The sequence below is a fragment of the Cavia porcellus genome, unplaced genomic scaffold (assembly GCF_034190915.1).
Source record: "Cavia porcellus strain 051 isolate PalLab524CR breed Dunkin Hartley unplaced genomic scaffold, mCavPor4.1 scaffold_3, whole genome shotgun sequence".
NCBI lineage: Eukaryota > Metazoa > Chordata > Mammalia > Rodentia > Caviidae > Cavia > Cavia porcellus.
Window position 1 is genome coordinate 35,602,269 of NW_026947486.1, and position 5,858 is coordinate 35,608,126.

A 5,858-nucleotide genomic window follows, 5' to 3' on the forward strand; every position below is an offset into this window, starting at 1 on the left:
GAACTGAGACACAAGGATTGCCATGAATTCAAGGCCAACCTGGGCTACATAAGTGAGTTCAAGGCCAGAACAAACAAACAGACAAAAAGAAGAGCTACAGATTCTAGCAAAGTGAGGTGGCTCAAGCCTCTAATTCAGCTTCGGGGAGGCTGAGGGACTCAGATGCAAATTCAAATCCAGCCCTGACAGCACAATGACTGAGAAAGACACAATTTTAAAAAATAATAATAATAAGTGAAAAACTAATATAAAGCTCAGTGTGAAGGCCCTGACTTTCATATTAGTACCAAAAGAATTAGTGGTTATGGAAAGGAATCAAGCAGAAATCCTGGGGATACAAAACACAATGGAAATCACACGTGCAGATAGTACCAATCATGGAGAAAGTATCAAGATCTGAGGACAAGAATAGTGTCACTGATACTCTGGTGCTTGCCATTAATTGCTTTTGGAAAGCACAAGTATCAAAAACAAACTGTTTTGGTTGAAATGGGGCAGCAAATTACAAGACAGTTAACACCAGTAAGTCCTAGCTTATGTGTCAAGTACTGACCAAATGATGGATAAAGGAATAAACTTTTGCATCTAAATGTGTCAAGTACCAAATTCAGTAAGTTTAAAAGCACTTGCATACCAATGATGACTATAGCAGTGGTAGTCTAAAAACAAAAATCCATGAAAAGTGGATACGAGTGCTAGATGAAACTAAAAGATCAAACCAATGAATTACTGTGTCAACGAAGGGTTGGAAACTAAAGTTATAAAAATCTATTAGCAAAAATCACTGCAGACAATATTCCAAATCTAGAGACTGAATTCAATACTCAAGTAAATGAGGCATTTTGGACCCCAAATAAATATGGTCAGAAAGGAACTCCAGGAAACTTCGTAGTCAAAATTCTAGAAAGTTGTAATAAAGACAGAATGAAAGCCATTAAAGGCTGATGTCATCGTGGGCACTGGAAGTGCCTTCTTAGGGAGTGGAGGCAGTGGAGGCAGCAGAGGCAGAGGCCTGCAGAGTGTGTTGTCACAGAAGACATGACATGTGGTCTGAGGGATGACATGACGATTAAAGACTTCCCAGAAAACGAAGACCACTTCGGAGTCATTCCAGTGATGACTACCATAGAGTACTTAAACCACTGCTAGGAAGGAGATTATCACTGCTAGGAAGGAAACCATCACTGTTAAAGAAACCACCACTGCTAGGCAGACCTGGTGAAGGAAGCTACATTGGATATTACAGTCTTACTGGTGACTAAGGATATGACAAGAGCCGTAGTGCTTCTCATGATAAAAGAAGTGATCCACCTCAGAGAGGAGATGAATCTGGATATCAATGGTCAAGATACGATCATTCTGCAAACCACCAGATTGATTACAGAGACATAAGAAATGGCTTTAGAAGAAAATGTTTCTATTCTTCCCATTATACGAGAGACCAGTTTCCTCATATAAGGAATTATACCTTTTTCGGAGAGTCACCTGTAGGCCAAAAGGTTTCTCTACATGACAGATTTGTCCTCATTGTTAGTAACAGAAGTTACTCTTCAGTTTGAAGCAAAATGTCCTCTTTCCAAGAGTCTCAGCATAAAAGTAAACAGCAGAATAAAATTTTGGGGATGGTAGAGAAAAAGTTTATTGAAAAAGATCCTTTCCTAGACAAATCTATACAGTTTGCACTGAGTCAGAAGTCACCTGAAATAGATGTGCAGTGTGTTGGAGAACAACTCAAACATTCCATTTCAGAGTATGATACATCTCCTCAAGATTTTGAAAGATATGACATGTGGTCTGAAGGACAATATGACTGTGAAAGACTTTCCAGAGATGAAGTACCACCTCGGAGTCATCTCAGTGATGGTTACTATAGAGTACTTAGAATTGTGCCAAGGAAACCACCACTGCTAGGAAGAAAACCACAACTGCTAGCAAAGAAACCACCACTGCTTGAGAGACCTGGTGAAGGAAGCTACAAATAAATATTACAGTCTTGCTGGTTACCAAGAATATGAGAAGGGCTGCACATTTTCTCGTGATGAAAGAAGTGTTCCATCTCATAAAGGAGATGAATCTGGCTATTGATGGTCTGGATACAATCATTCTGCAAGCCTCCAGAGTTATAGGGACAAGAGAGGTATCTGTAGAAGAAAAAGTTTCTACTCTTCCAATTATATGAAACACCAGACTCCTCATACAAAGGATCCTACTCTTTTTGGAGAGGAGTCACTCTTAGGCCAAAAGGATTCTCCTGTCAGTAGCAGAAGACATTCTCCAGTCCAAGCAAAAACTTACTCTTTTCATCAGTCTCAGCACAGAAGTAAAGAAAGACCCAGTCTGTCAAGTTCTGAAGCAGCTCCTTCATCAAAGGCGTTAGATAAACCCTGCAGGCTAACTGAAAAGGAACTTGCTGAAGCTGTAAGAAAGTGGGCTGCCAAGAAGTCTGATAAATCAGAGGAAAGTGACTTGTCTGGGATCTCTGAATTCAAGGTGGTACCTAAACACCATTATTCATTAAGCAACCAAAGGAGCCAGCGACAGATGCAGCTGACAGCACAGAAGTATGTGAAGATAGTTCAGCAGTCACTTCAAATCAATAGCATTGAAAGTCAAAGAAATTGAACAAGTTTACCAACAATACGGCAAAATTTTTGGGATGGTGCTGAAAATGTTGATTCAAAAGGATCCTTCTCTAGAAAAGTCTATACAGTTTGCACTGAGGCAAAATTTACAAGAAATAGGTAAACAGCTTGTTCAAGAACTCGAGCACTTCATTGCAGAGTATGATGCTTCTCAAGATTTTGGAGAGTCTTCTTAGAGGACACAGTAGTCAGGAAGAAATAAAATGATATTTTTCCTGCAATCTTGAAAGCCTTAATATATGGACTGTTTGCAATGAAGAGAAATACTTTGAGTTTTCCATATCAAATAAACATCTAACAACAGTCATTAAAATATTTTAATTAGAATTTTTTCTACATTGTAGATCCACTAATCCATATTATGGTTCCATTCTCCAAATGACGGTCAGTTAATTGTTTATACTTTGAAGAAGTAGTTCTGGAGGGCAGTTTTCTATACTTACTCATGTTGCATAATCTCCCAAACATGTGATTCATTTGACCACATGAGTGTAATTTTCAGGTTAGAGGTCATTCCACCTAAACATTGGTAGTCTTTTTACATTTCATAGTGAGTGATGCCATGTGGAAATACTGGAATTTTAATTTGTGATTTTTATTAACTTGTTACTTGCTTGTCTTACGCTTCATGAGTTTTGATATGCTAAAAAACACTATCACAATAAAGTGAATACTTTAGTATCTTAGAGAATATCTGCTTTGAGAATAATTCTCATTCAGTGTTAACACAGAACTTAAAATCCCTGAAATACATCAGAATAAAATCTCTTTTCTTAGTAAATGAACTCAATATGTCCCTTCTATTAAAATCCTAAAGCTTTTAACTGCCCTGATGTCTTAGTTTCATGTACAAGACTTAAAAGAAGGAGCAATCTGAGATGGAAAGTGAGGAGTATTTGAAAACCTTTTTGAGCAACTGAGGAAAAAATTTTAAATATATGAGTACTAGGGTTTAGTTTTTATAAATCCATATTCTCTACCTAAATCATGGCAAATACAATGCTTGCAATGAAATCATTTACAGATTTGGGGGAGTGCTTTTTAATCTTGTGAGTTCTTTGTTCTGGTAACTTTGAGAGATACTTAGTCTTTCTTAAGTGTTCTTGGGGAAAAACACAGCAAAATAGACCATAAGCCCCACAGAGTACCCCTTTCCAAGCAATCTGGGTAAGTAGTCTTTAATGAGTGAGCCATCAAATCACAGATTAATTAAGAATCTTAACTAGGATCATTAGGACAGTTCACCTATTGCCTAGTCTCTTCCAGCAACCCAGTGGCACTGAACCAAAATATATAATTTTGTGGCATTAGAAAAACCACATTTTATCATTATTTCTCTACTTTAATCTTTCTGTCTTTCCGTTTCCACTCTTTTGATATCACTTTTAGTGGCCTTTTGACATTATATAAAGAGCTACACCAAAGTACAGTAAGATTATATTAAAAGTGTAAAGAGCAGTATAGTTTTAATGCATCCTGTGCCTCAAAATATGTTTTATGCCATTTCACAAATTTAGAAACTAATTTAAGGCAACATTTAATTTTTTTAAAAGTTTTCTAAGTGAGGTTATCTTGAACTTTTATTTTTTCCAATAAGATGTTGTACTTATCTTTTATAAAACATAAACCAAGTGAAATTCCATATATTATTTCTGATAGTCTTCCTCCTATGGAAGACTATAGACATAGTCTTTAGAAAGCCTTAGAAGGTACCCTCAGTGATTTTTGTCTACAAGTATTCTAGTTCCAGAATTCGGTTCCTTTAGTCAAGATGGCACAAGTTTAAAAATAAAACTAGAGAAACTACCAAAGGTAAAATAATTGCTCTCTTTTTTAAAATTTATTAAAAATTCTTGCTAACATGTATTTAGATGTAGGTTCAATTGGCACTTTCTTCTTCTATTCACTCAAATTACACTCAGTGTGCAAAGTTGTTTATATCTTTCCTTCAGCATTGTTCTTCTAGGCCTCTCAGTGTTAATATTTTTTAAAATGTATTTTAAAGGCTGAAGATCTAGATCTTAGTGGCATAAGTGCCTGCCTGGCAAGTGTGAGGTTGTGAGTTTAATCCCCAGTACAAACAAAAAAAACAAAAAACAAACAAACAAACAAACAGCAAACAAAAACCAGCCTGGCTTCGGTGACATAAAATGTATTTTAAAACCTGATTTTAGGTAAATTCAGATGTGAAACAGAGTATGTATTTTGTAGAATGTTCTTGACTAAAGAGATTTGTTTGCAAATTATACATTGTTTTTGTACATACCCAACTGATGTGACAAAATTTCGTTGTCTTCCATAAAGCATTTTAAAAAATTTTTTAGTTAAAGAAAGACTAAACAAAACAGAAAATGGGTAGAAATAATACAAATGTTCAGAGAAAAACTAAACAGTAAGAAGTCACTAGTTGATGTTTACATACTGTCCTTTTACAAATAGTTGTTTAAGATAAAAAAAAGTGGAACATACAAAGTGGGAATTTAAACATCGAGACTGCAAACAATTCTGTTCAACTATCCAACAAAAACTTAGTAATATGGTTGTCAATCCTATACACTTAAACATACATGCAGTAATCTATATCTTCATTTATGTTGAGATTAAACAAACTAAAGCAGGCTAAAATCATTCTGAAAAAAGAATAAAAATATTGCTGGATTTCACATCATGACACTACAGGATCAGCACTGGGTACTGTAGTGTCTTTTTTAAAATCTTATTTAAAGAAAGACTAAACAAAACATAAAATGGGTAGAAATAATACATACTTTCAAAGAAAAAAATAAACAGTAAAAAATCACTAGTTGATGATTACAGATTGTCCTCTTACAAATAGTTACTCAAGATACTAAAGTGGAGCATATAAAGAGGGGATTCAAACAGTGAGACTGCAACCAGTTCTGTTCAACTATCCAACAAATACTTAGAAATATGGTTATCAATCCTATACACTTAAACATACATGCAGTTATCCATATCTTCAATTATGTCGAGACTGAACATACCCAAGCAGGCTAATACCACTCTGAACAAAGAATAATACTATTGCTGGGTTTCACACTATTTACACTCCAGGATCACCACTGGGTACTTTAGTGTCTCTTTTTCATCAAAGTGTCTGTTCATTTCATCATGTGTCATAAGATTAATTCTCATAAACTGTTTATAGATTCTACCCATGCATGAGCCCTAACATGTATTTCTATCCTTTCTATA

At 35.4% G+C, this 5,858-nt stretch overlaps 2 pseudogenes; both read left to right on the forward strand.

Moving 5' to 3' along the window:
* Positions 1–1,034: 1,034 nt before the first annotated feature.
* Positions 1,035–1,777, forward strand: LOC100717561 (periphilin-1-like; annotated as a pseudogene).
* A 10-nt stretch (positions 1,778–1,787) lies between these two features.
* Positions 1,788–2,818, forward strand: LOC100717280 (periphilin-1-like; annotated as a pseudogene).
* Positions 2,819–5,858: the final 3,040 nt, after the last annotated feature.